Source organism: Rhyacophila brunnea, unplaced genomic scaffold (genome assembly GCF_057557595.1).
Source record: "Rhyacophila brunnea isolate RB1 unplaced genomic scaffold, BYU_Rbru_1.0 scaffold_12, whole genome shotgun sequence".
Taxonomy (NCBI): domain Eukaryota; kingdom Metazoa; phylum Arthropoda; class Insecta; order Trichoptera; family Rhyacophilidae; genus Rhyacophila; species Rhyacophila brunnea.
This window is the reverse complement of record NW_028232774.1, coordinates 24,367,058-24,380,724: the sequence shown is the minus strand read 5'-3', so window position 1 is coordinate 24,380,724 and position 13,667 is coordinate 24,367,058.

The window sequence follows — 13,667 nt, the reverse complement described above, 5'->3', positions numbered from 1 at the left end:
TTGATTGATTACAGATGCCAATAGAGCTCGCATAATAAGATGAAATCCAACATGTCACAACTGTAGTAAGGAGTCATCCATAAGTGACATCACAATTTTTGCTATCAATTGATCGTGCCATCGTTAACGATCAATTTCAGTATGTTCTCGTATTTTGTGATGTCACATTTTTACATACATTCACACCTATCTCCTGAAAATATTTTTTGTTAATGTCAGAGGAATGTCAATTTGCCTGTGTTTTGGTTCTCCTGTGAAGTGGAGAAAAATGGGATACTTTTGTTGACCATAAGGGGCCGATGTCACACCCCTTTACCCCATTATGGTGTGACGTAATATATGGCTGATCTCTAATTAATACAAAGTGAATCCAGTTCCTAAACTATTTATGTATTTTTCTTCACTGGTTCAACGCTTATCATTTGCTTCACTGGTGACAACATTGTAGTTGTATGCAATACGTAAATTAAGGTAAAAACGACAAGAATCCAAATAAGCTGTGCCGTTTGAAAGTTACAAGTGAAAATGGTATTCGATTAGTGAAAATTTATAATATGTTTATGATGAATTTGACTACTGTGAATTTAAAAAACAGACGTGAAGAAAAAACGGAAAAATTAACACGAGCTGTATTTTGCAGGCTGCCAACTCTGTAAAGAGAAAAAAATGTACCACTCGGCCAACTGCACACATTATTGTAATTATAAAAATAAAAATAATTTGTGAATGTATGTATGTATTTTTTTACAAACTGATCAATGTATTTTATTATGACTTTAAATCTGCTTATTTGACATAGGTCTGTAGTTTCTCGATATGTTCTGATAGAATAAATAATTACTAGTGTTAATAATTAATGGGGTGCTGATTGGATGGCAATGTATTTATTTTTAAATAATTATTTAAAGATAAACCCATTTTCTCTCCGTAAGATATCTTTGAAATGCATGATAAAGTAATTTCATCATTTAATTAATTAATCACTTCATACATATTATTTAGTTGTGATAAACACATTTCCACTGTACCGTAACGCCTGACTAAGAATAGCCTTAATCCTCGATCACATGGCACTGAACGCCAAATACGATGAAACAAGTACATGGTATTTTTCATGGTGTTTGTATAATTGCTTACATAATAATATATTATAGGTACTGTAAACAACTGAATTAAGTCACGTTGAATCCTCACGTTTCTGTGAATATTACCTTTCATAATGGTAGAGGTACAGTTTTTGTTGAGTGTTAACAATCGTTTCTAACCCGTAATCAAGAATATAATCTGACAATGGGTTTATAACCCCAGAACAACTGATTAATTCTTGATGTCTGTCAATTAAAATACATATGATTCTCGTCATTATAATGGAAATATACCATGTAAACCAAAGTTCAATCAATTATAATACCACTACATTTGGTAACACTCCTCACAACCTCTGATAAAGTGATACGGTTCATTTGGCAACCAGGACATGCGTGTCTGTGTTACTCAAGAGACTATATTACAGTGGTACTAAGGTTCCTGCACCCAAATCTCAAATCAGTTCGGTTTTTTTCATGCCCGTGCCCAAATTCAAGAATATTGTAATTTATGAATGAATAAATCTTTACTCGAAACGTCTACAAAGCATTGATTTGACATAACAATGATACACAACCTACATTTATCATGTCACTTTAGCTCTCGATTTGGCGAATATTCTGGTTGATTCATACCATTTTCGTCAGGTTTGTTTCACATTTAGTTTGTAACAACAGAATTTAAGCTGTACATGTCTTCAGCTCACATTTGAAATATTTTGCAGAAGAGTTTTTTGAAACAGCCTACTTCAGTTATTTATTATTTATATAAACAAGTGTATGCACCATTTTTTTCATCAAGAATCCTACTAAAATATGATGCGTACATTTATATTTATTTATCCATAAAGATAATAATAATTTCAGTAAGTTGTTTCAAAGAATTCTAATAGTTCTGCATTCAGCTGACGAATTGTGTATTGCGCATTACGACCAGTAAACTACTAAATCATTCATAATGCTTACGATAACAAATATTCACTTTACGGCAACAAAGTTTCACTGATTGTTATGAAATAGAATTCAATGGTTATTTGGTGATTCAGAGTCATATGAATAGGTGCTTAGGATTTATTAATCCAGCAGGGGTTTTTTATTTCATTTTGTAATATTAATATATTATTTAAAATAACATACATGTTCATCCAATGCATTTGGGAGTTGGCAGCGCGTGCTTGTAGTTATTATTATGAAATTATCATTTGTTCATGTGTGCAGGATATAAGAATACATTTTGTTTGAACTTCAACTTGTTATTTATGGTTGTGTTCGGCGAGCTAGTGTAAAAGAATATTGTTTGTTTCCATTTTATATTGTAGCGGTAATATGTACCACGATGAATTATTACAAAACATCACTTGTTCTGTTCAATGTCAATCAATGTGTTGTTTTTTTAAAGGCATTGTCCGGTCGCAGCGGAACCGTGCGGCCATTGTTTTAGAATCCAATACAAGTCTTACACTCGTATGAGATAAATGGCGTTTTATTTTACCTCTCCTTGTCCATTCCTCCTATTTTTTTTCAAGTGAATGTTTTTATTCAATTTCACCAGTGAAATGAGTCCGATTGTTGTGTAATAAAAAATCATCCTACCAGATGAAAAACAAAAAATGTTAACGGTAGGCTATCGATAGTCTCTAACCCCTACACATTTGATTGACAGCCAAGCGCGTTACCAAGTGCACCATTGAAGTCAGGGAAGATGTGAAGAGTTTTGAGAACACTACACAATTATTTGGCAAGGTGGATAAAGGCAGACGAGGTGCATTGGTTTGATTTCAAGTGGGCTGGCCAACCGTGTATATCGCTCGATTCACAAAAATTTCAACAATAACAAAATGGAAATCACCAATTGATAATTTAAAAATTCAAATCACAATTTAAATTCGTCATGCATTTGAAGCATCGAAATCAATGACCATAGTACATAATTTTGGTTACTTCGCCTTTTACATAATATACTGTGTAACTGATGGGTAAGGTTCACATGAATGCTCAAAAAAGACGAGACTGAAACTACAGTATCTAGCTAATGTATTTCAATAGCGGCTCGCTGACAGCGAGACTGGAATTTTTCAGTTTCAAAACGTTCGCGACCAAAACCGAAGAGATGTGACATGCTAATCTCTCAGTTTCCAGTCACCCATAAAACAGTGGTACCAATATCAGTAGATTCAATGAAAAATCATATTTTCTTACCAAAATTGGTAGCACTGAACTGAACTAACTAATGTGTGAAATATGTGGCAGATGTTGAGAAATACTCCTGCCTGTATAATTACAGGCTGCCAGAATATTCCTGTAGAGATATTACGGAAAAAGCTTAGAATGAAGTAGGAAAGGCGGTTTGACAGTTTGAGGTTATGAGATTGTTGGGTTTCAGTAGAACCGTATGCGAAGCATCAGTCACTGGCCAGTTTGAGTTCCATCACCAACCAGTTCGTCATATTTTAGTTTATGCTTGAGCTGTTGGTCAAACTTAAGTGGAGAACCCTAGTGAATATGGGATGGTGGTGTATTAATGATAAATTCAGTGCACAAGATGCCATACATTGAAGATTATGAAAATGGAGAGCAAAATAAAAGTTTCTTTTCTGTCGGTGTGCTTGCCATATATTTATTTTCAATATAGGATTTCTATATTAGCAGCACTATAATTAATAATTGTGAATTATTTTTGAAATTGTAATAAAACTAAGGTTTTTTTATAATTTTATCAAGGCTTTGACTGCAACCCGCTTTCATATCGACTCTTTGAGCGAGGATCTGTTAACCACTTCCCAGTTATATTTTGGTGAGAAAGAGTGTCTAAAAATTGTCAGATATTTTTTTAACAGTTTATTAAAAATTTTATTTTTACGTTTGTTTTACTTTTTTTCACATTAAATTAACACTTTTTTACAATATTTAAAATTTTATGAAAAATGTCAAATTTTCTTTTAACGTTTTATTATAAATTGTTTACATGTTTTTTTACATTTTATCACAACAGATATGTAGGTTTATGTTTTAAATTTTACGGAAATAATTTTAATAAGCCTTTTTGGTATGGTAAATTTTGAAAAATTCAATACACAACCCTACATCACAATCTCGTCTCCTTCCGTATTCGTTTGTCGTTTTCATTCATATGTGAGCAGCATACTTTGCACGCTAGTAGGCCTTTCTTTATTTGCTGTAGATGGTATTGGTTGGTAACTAAAATGAAGCTAATAAGTATGAATAATATATACTTATTTTTTACGAACTTACTTCTAAAATGTGTTCAAAAATAACAAAAGTAACTAAATTCAAATTGCAATAACATGCGACATACCTAACACAAAAATAACTATGAATGAACAATGAAGTCATTGACTAATCGTAATATACCCGCTCTGCCCGGCAGTAAATATAGCTTTTATTATGTCATATGGCTCATATATCACTCAAATACCAGTCGAAACAAATAATAAACTGTGTGACAAGTTGAAATACGATCTTCCCGAATGTAGCTCGTGATAAACATTCCTGTCAAGTTGATAAAAAAAACGCCCGACTGAGACTCGGGCTAGTCAGTGTGCGAAGTAAACGCGTGCCCGAGTCACACTCGGGATAAACAGTCAAGTGGTTAAGGCATTCTCTCGGTAAACCTAATAATCTTACAAAACTCTTCCGTCTTCCCTAATGCCAGAGCACATTAATTTGAGCTCCTCGACGTTCTCCAGGACATTGCAAGTCGTTCAATTTTTGGGCATTGTACCGCTATGTGTGTGTAATGTTCTATAACGCTGCGAATCTGCTTGTTGGCTTGTTGATTGGAGGTCTGCTTTGGGTATAGGGTAACTTATACCCTGTTTACAAATGCATGGATTTACTGTTGACAGTACGTATTATCACGGCCATAACAAAAAAAATGCAGATGTAAACACATATTGTCATGCGAATTGCAAGATTGCATTCATGTATCAAAAAAGTTCAGAAGCTTCTGAATTTTTACGCGACAATTGGACTATGTAATATCTGCGCCTGCGCAGTAGAACGATAGCGAACCTGCCGGTAAAAAGACTCATTTTGAGACCGAATTTCATGACCTGTCAAATAGTACCTTAAAATGACAACATCGCGTTTCACTTACTCTTAAAGAATAAAACTGGCGAGACAGTCAGCACTTTTACGTGTGAACGGTTATTATCGCGGTAGTGTAAAATACACACTAGTGCTGCAAGTAAATCCATGCATGTGTACAGGCGCTGTGAGTGAGGGAGTAAACTCTGGCCGTCAGAATTTTATTTGTCATTATTACGCAGTGGAGATTGTTATGCCGGCTTACCTTATCCTATCGGGAGGTAGATAAATGGTAGGTACCAAATAAAACACGATTGGAGAAAAATAAAATAGACATTAATTTTATAAAATTTATTCACTAACACTTATTTTGTTTACACTCATTTTTAAAAATAATATTTCATTTACTTTTAATTAGTTGAGATGTATGATGAAGCGGAATGAAAGCATTGTACCGAAAGCACAAGGTATAATCATTGCTTTCCTGAAAATAATTTTAAAAAATCTTGACCTGACTTAACTAAGAATTTGCAAGATGTTTCATATCCTGTGCGAAAACATCTTGGCTACGCTTCTAGGCGCTGTTGTCTACTAAATGGGAGGAGCTTGTTAGTTTATAATGGAAGTGCGGTTAAAAATGGGCGGAGCATGTTGGTTCATAGTTTTAACAAGTGTTTCTGTTTGGATTTGTAGTATTTTTTTTCATGAAAGTTTAAAAGTCTTTATTGTCAAAACTGAATAATTAACATCAGGTTGAGCAAGTGGCTAACATCCATTTCTCGTAAAAATAGAAATCTGTTAATTACAAACCTCCACTCTGTGGGGCCCATATTATGATCTTATTAGGATCGGACACAGTCAAAAAAAAATCTAATAATATATATATGAATTATGTCTTTTATAAAATGTGAAGAAACTGTTGTTTTACATCAATCACAAAACATTCAAACTTTCTAATTTTTTTAATGAAAATCAGTAGACAAGGTCCTTTTTGATTCACTTATGTAGGGTGCACCTCCCGTTCTGCACAATGAAGTATGGAAGCCAATAATTATTGTTTTAAATTTTAAAACTTATTTTGCGTATTGTACGTACCTACTTAAATGGTTAGCAATATTTCATTGGTTCAATATTACAAAGTTGTATGTGTCTAACATTTAGTTCAGATAGCTAAATCGGATGAACTGTCCCTGTCTTTTGATGTATGTAACATTGTATTTAACGTAGCTTTGATGGTAACAAATAGTGGAGTTTCATGAATTCACGACACTGTATTTTTTCATAATTGATGTCATTATCAGAACGTAGTTAACAACTACAAATCAAAAATACAAACCTCTAAAATTAAAATGCCACCGACGCTTGTAAAATGTTACATCACATTAACAAATGTTGATATTAGATACCACGTCGTACTGCGTTAAATTTTATTGGCCACTGCGTAAGAGAAATATCAAAGTAGGACAGCATGTATATTCCAGCTATATGTCATCTTAAATCGGATCGAGTATATTGAGTACCTATTGTATATTTTGAAATAATATACAAGTAATCTTAAAATAAATACCTAACTTAATTCATATTATATTGGGTAGTTAGATATTTCATAGTAATTTTACCACATTTTTTTATAAAATAGACTGTTTTCCTCTAATGACATTAGCGATGGTAGCCTAAGGCAGAGAGAAAGAGATTGGATACAACAGCAAAAACACCTATTTAAGTGAAACTATTTTCTCATTATTTTTAAAAAATTAGCATACATAGTTACAATACAACCTTGTAATATTGAAACTGATTTCCAGAAGATCACAAATTAATTGTATGTAGATAAGAATTAAATTATTCTATTATAGTGTTCTCAGAGTATTCTTATTTGTAGGTATATAATGCCTATTAATTATGTAGAATAGTTTTTATTTCATATACCAGCGTGTAACACAGTAAATTATCAATAAGTTTTACAATAACATACAGTTCAATCCAAGCAGGTAATGTGAAACCAGTAATTAGGTAATACTGATTGAATATGACAGATCAAAGCTTTAGGCTGTTTTAAAATTTTTTTTTTTTTTTTGCATTTGGGATACTAACGTATTACTTCTGAAGATCTGTTCGCCCTGCCCAAACGCTTACTTAGCTATTGGAAAAAGGCTTGAGCCATGATTGTCAACCATTGGTCAAAAGAGACAGGATGACATTACCACAAATAAACGTTGGACAAGTATCAATACCGCAATATTACATACCTAGTTCAGTTTGCTAATTTAGTCTAAAATACTAGTCATCGATAATTAACATGTTCCATCTGGATTCTAAGAAGGCGATGCAGAACTATCTGGATTAACTAAGTCGCACTTGACAATAAAAACCATATAAGGTTTCTATTAGACATGTCTTGACCGTATTTTAAATGGTTTCGTTCTGGACCACAGCCCTTTTCGGTAGATTTACTACCTGCTATTATTATGTATGAGCACTTTAGGCAACGTAATCTATGTTACCGATATTGGCCTCTTAAAGATAGAGACCGATCTTTGCGACTTACACTTCTAAGTATGGTTCTGTATCGCACTCTTAGTAGTAATTTTCAAACTATCAACAAACTAATTTGGTAGATATGATACAAAAAAATGTCACACTTCCTCAAACTAGTTACTATGCAAAAAATGTTATGGAAAACGTTGAATGAGATAAATTAATAATTGTAATCACCTACCCAATTAACATTTTCTATGCCTCACGATATTACTATGGCAGTATCTGACAGACCGCAGATTTTTAACGACACACGTTTAATGTAGAGTGAAACTTTTACTAAAATCGCTGGAATATCGATAATTTTTGGCTTAGTATGTCATAATTATTCAAACAGTTATCACTGTGTGTTTAATTTTTTAGATTATGCAAATCAATCGACAGTGGCTAGTAATTTGAGTTTAAGTCGGAAGAGATAATTTGTGAAATTTGTATGTTCGACCTGTCGATCACGGCCTCATAGAACGAGAAAACTCGCTGAAGGCATAGAACCAGTTAAATGATAAATGATTATCTTGAGTTGACAGCATTTTTGAAGGTATTATATAATCACATATTGAGATTTCACGACGATATTAATAATATCATTAATTTACAAAAACAACAGATCGTAAATAACTTTTGGTAGGTAAGTACGTATGTAATTCAAAATATTTAAACAAAATAGATCTACATTTTTAATATACGAAATGTATATTTTTAAATATTCACAAGTACAACTACATTAATTTAAAATACATTTTTGATACATTATATTATATTATTCTTTATTTCACATTTCAATAATAATTATCATTATGGCATGCTACATGGTTTTCTTTCTATTTTTCTATAATAGTAACAATATAGTAAAATAATGTTAGAGGCCAGCTCTTTATAAACTATAATAATATATATTATATCTTCCATAGTTTTATCTAATGAACAATAGTATTAGAATAATTCCATTACATTTTTTCTAACTATTATAATATAGACATACATTATTACACTGTTAATTTTTATATGGCAAACAAGTTAAGTTGCTGATTTAACAGAAATTATACAAAACATCCTTATTATAATATTATTGGTACAGTACTGAATAACCAAATGTACCATACCGAAATAAATGTACTGTTTTTATAAATTACTTAAATTTTTAACTTAATAGGTTTCAAAATAATAATTATTATTATAAATACATTTAAGAAATTAATAATTGAGATGCTGATGATTGAACGAATAAAAGTGTACTGGTGACTAAATTGAGTAAATCAACTTCAAAGTAAATTGTCAATATTGATCATGTTTGAAATAATATTTTTTTTTGTGTTTATTAACGTTTTTAGTGTTAGTGTTTTTGACGATGTCACGGAGAGTTGAGTCTTTCAATATGTGACCTATCCTATCCTCAAAATTGTTTAGACTAACCAGGTGACAAATGTTGACATTCTCAATCAAATGGGAAATAACTGAGAAGTTCTGCGTAGTATCAAAACTAGAAAACTACAGTACCTCGGCCACACTATGAAAGGATAAAAATACAGCATTCCCCAATTTGTCATCTAAGTAAAGAACAACAGCAAGAGCAGAGGACGACGCTGTGATTGGTACGAGTGGGGCTCCACCGAACTGTTCCGGGTAGCATTATGAAATCAAAGATCACCCCGATGGTGGCTGACCTCCGTTAGGGGATGGCACGATAAGAAGAAGTGTTTGAAGAAGGACGAGTCAGGTCAATTATATCTGCTATTTTCATAAATAACAACATTTTATACACCTTGTCCATGGGATATAATAATATGTTCGATATAAAAGATTATATTATCTGTTCTGAACTTATTTTTTAAAATCTATTTGTAACCTGTTCTAACTTAATCCTAATGATACCGCCTAAACCATGGCATCCTCAGAGGATCCAAGGCCATGAGGCCTGAATCATCATTGGGCTGATTCATGCAAACATGAACAGATCGACTGCGAGGCAAATTTCTAGCCCGTAAGCAAATAGTAATAATTATTAATATCATTTTTTTAATATTATTACCTACATTATTTCATCCAATTTTGACCAATATTGGAAGCAAAGTTCCCAGCCATACAATGTACCTAGCACCTAGAATATCTGATTTGAGATTACTTTAAAAAAATATGTATTTGTACCTAGTTCAAATATTTCAAAATATGTAGCTAACAAGCAAAGAAATGCAGAAGGTAGTAATAATTCCAAGAAATTCACAGCCCCTTTCCAAAGCATGTACCTAGAAAAGGTCTGAAATATGAGACCTGAGGTACCTACTTACAAGCCAGGTACATATGCCAGAGGCTGTTTTTGTCATTTTTCAGAGATAGAATAATAAAATTGTGAATTGTTTGTTGGGTATGATTACTACCTACTCTGCCCTACCAGCCCCTATTAGGGTGATTCGGGTTTTGGTCTCTGCGGACGTCGGCTGTGGCGCCGCGCTCCCGGCGTCACCGCCATTTTAAATTTAATTATTTTTTTTTTTTAATTTTTTGTTAAATATTTTGTACGCTGTACTTTATTGTATTTATATTCTGAACAATAAACGCCCTGTTTTCGCCTGTACTTCCGCGTTGTCAATCAACATAAACATGTTCCCGAAAGAAGAAGCAGACGATATCACCGTGACATTCATCATCAGGGGGGCCCAGCGCATTTACCTATACCCCCCCCCCCCTTTCGGAGGTAACACTAAGCATCTCAATTATGAAAATGTGGGTATTGGTATCATTTGCCATAGGTGGATAAATTACGAGAGAAGAGGACTCCGCTCATGTCGAAAAGGTTTTCATATTTTGTCTTTAATTCTATAAAAGTAACTTTTTTATAAAATGTCTTTAATGCAAAAGAAATTTAATCATAGGTAGCCAATTTGGTCCCAATTATAAAATAATAACTATGTAATAAAATAGCCAAATATGTGAAACAATTTCTAAAGATGCATTTATAATAATATTGTAATGTACTTAACAAACAACACAATGTATAAATAAGAATACTACATTTTATAGAAGACGACCCAAACCTGATTATTCTTAGAACAATAGGTATAGTACAATAGTTAGGTAGGAACCATAGGTAATTTAAACGTATTGAAGAATAAATCTACAATAATTATATACTACACACCTTGTTTTCTTTCAATAATATTATTAATGTTGTGTGCTTTGTAGAAGTGAATTGTAATATGCTAACCCTTTGATTGAAATAATGTTTGCATTATTTTAAAAGGTTATAATCAAAGCTTGAAATAACCGGAGCGCCGTTATGGTTCATGTAATCTCCAAAATTATCGCTCCATCTCATGGAAAAAATAATTTGACAATATCAAAATGTTAACACACTCATTTTAATATAACATACATAAAATTAGATAACTATGTTAATATTTTCTGAAAATTATTTAGTGCTCCAGTTTGTAAAATGTTCCATTTCGAGCGCTGGTTATAGTAAATCTTACTGAGTCTTTTTCGTAGATAAATATTAACATGACATCATATTTTAATAAATAATATGTAGTGTTTTTTGTTTATTCGAACTGGACTCATTCAAAATTCTATGTAAATTATTGCACACTGAATAAGTGACATGAAGATTTTAATTATTAGGTAATTAGAATTTTAGAACACGAAGAAAATATTTAATATTTTATCATTAGGTATTATGAAAATAAAATTAACACTTACAAAGGAATGAATATAGCTTAAAGCTTTTAACCATTGTTCCGAAACCCATGCAAACAATTCTCAAGAATTCTCAATTTTGTATTATAATATACTGGTTATACTATGGGATATTATGTTAGTAATATTAATCAAATATAAGTATTATTATGTTTTATATTACAATTATTGTCTACAGCTTCTCATACAATTATTTATTATACAAACTTATGTCATAAATTTTAAAATATTAATATGTAAAATAATCAATGGTGAAAGTAGACAATAATATTAATACAGCGATGATCTTTGAATAAAGTCAATATCCTTTTGACATTCTACACAGTGCTGATACAATTAAGTATATATTATATGAATTCTGAATAAATATTATAATTATTTTATATCTTTTCAAGCTACTATGGTTTTTTTTTAATAATATTCTGCAACATTGTGATTCAGGTTTTCACCGTGTATATCTTGATATTTTCATCAACAGAATTCTCACATTTTACAAAAAATATCCTACAACGGTTTCAAAATATTTGATTGATCCGATTTGACCATGCCAAATAAAATAGTTCTAAAACTCGTTAATGTTTCTAGTAAAGGAGCAATTAATTAAATATAGAAAGTTTATACACCTCTGTTAATAGTGAATTAATGTTATTAAAGTAGGTACATAACTAAAAAATATAATAACAATTTTTTATTCGTAGTTCACAAATCTATCAAAATACGTTATCTATTATAGGTATTATTTTAACTAATCAAAACCATTTTTGCATTCCGCTATATTAAAATAAATATTTTATAAAACATTTATCTAATCACATTATTACATTTTCTACAGAATTATATATTATTATTATTGAAAGACATCTATGAAAATATTAATTTTCACATAATATTAACTATACAATGATTACTTCGGTAAAAGCATTAATTTTTGATTATAATTATTAATTAATAAACACTATTTCTATTTGGCAATTGCAATTAAAGATAACGTAAGTACACTGGTACTCGAATTTACAATATATAGCTACTTAAAATCTGTTATTTTATTATTTTAATTTAATCACAATCTAACAATTACCTACGTCAATGTTTTAATAGTTATTGAAAAATCCTATGTAATTTTAATGGAGCTGATTTATTCATAATGATAAAAAATCGAAAAAAGAAATTAAATGTTCAGAAAATCATATATTCTTGTACCTACTCAAAAGTAGCAAATATTAAAATTTATATAAAATAATAACCGATTTTTGCTGGTTCTTGCCTATTTGTAATCAAGCATTATTTTAATTGTTAGTATTAAATACTGGCTTTATGATTGATTATACCTAATAGTCGATCCAGAATTATTGGTTTGATTAATTTATTAGATTTTTGGAAGATAATATTTGCCTAATATATAAAGTAACTATTGGGGTAGAATATTATTTATTTTTAACATAATTTACAATCACTCTAATAAACTACATAGATAGGTACAAAATAATAATCATGTAGCCACTGAAATGTTTACATAAAAAGTGGGTTTAGGAATTTTTTCATAATACAATTTATTCTACAAATTAGTGACAAGGTATTTTATAGATATTTTATTCCATTAAACCGTTTTGGTTAAATATGAATTTGACTTAACCAACTTTTCTTTAAAACCACAGATAAAATCTCCATAAGTATTAAAGATTCGTGCATACATTCACAATAATTTCGTCCGTACAAATGTGTACCTACATTTAAATTATTATTTATTATTATCATGTAGGAATAATATTAATAATCTTATTACAATATTTACCTATACAAAATTGGATTGGAATCTTCAACCTAACCCGCAAAGTACTTACTTATAACAAATATGATTAAAATTAATATTCTTCCATCGGGTTATAAAAGATTATCGTAACATGGAAAATTGAAATATGTATTACTATAATGTTGAATAAAATAATAGAAAGAGTGCTTAATATGTATGATCAATGATTAATGTTTATGTTGGTGGCAATGTTCCTAAAAATAAATAAATGTAAAGACAGGTATTAGATAAGTACAACCCTTTGACTGGGTACGATTATCAAATGGCATTGTATAGTGATTGTAAATTACCAAGGATGTGTAATTAATGCTACATTGTCTATCTTGTAATATTGGGACAATGCATACATACATAAATCCCTTGGCCAGCATAATAGACCATCAATAAATAGTTATTGATGCATACAATAATTGGCTAATCCCATATGTTTTGAATAGAGAATATTAGAATTCATAGAGAATCTTTGAGCTATAACAGAGCCATCTCTAGTTATCCTA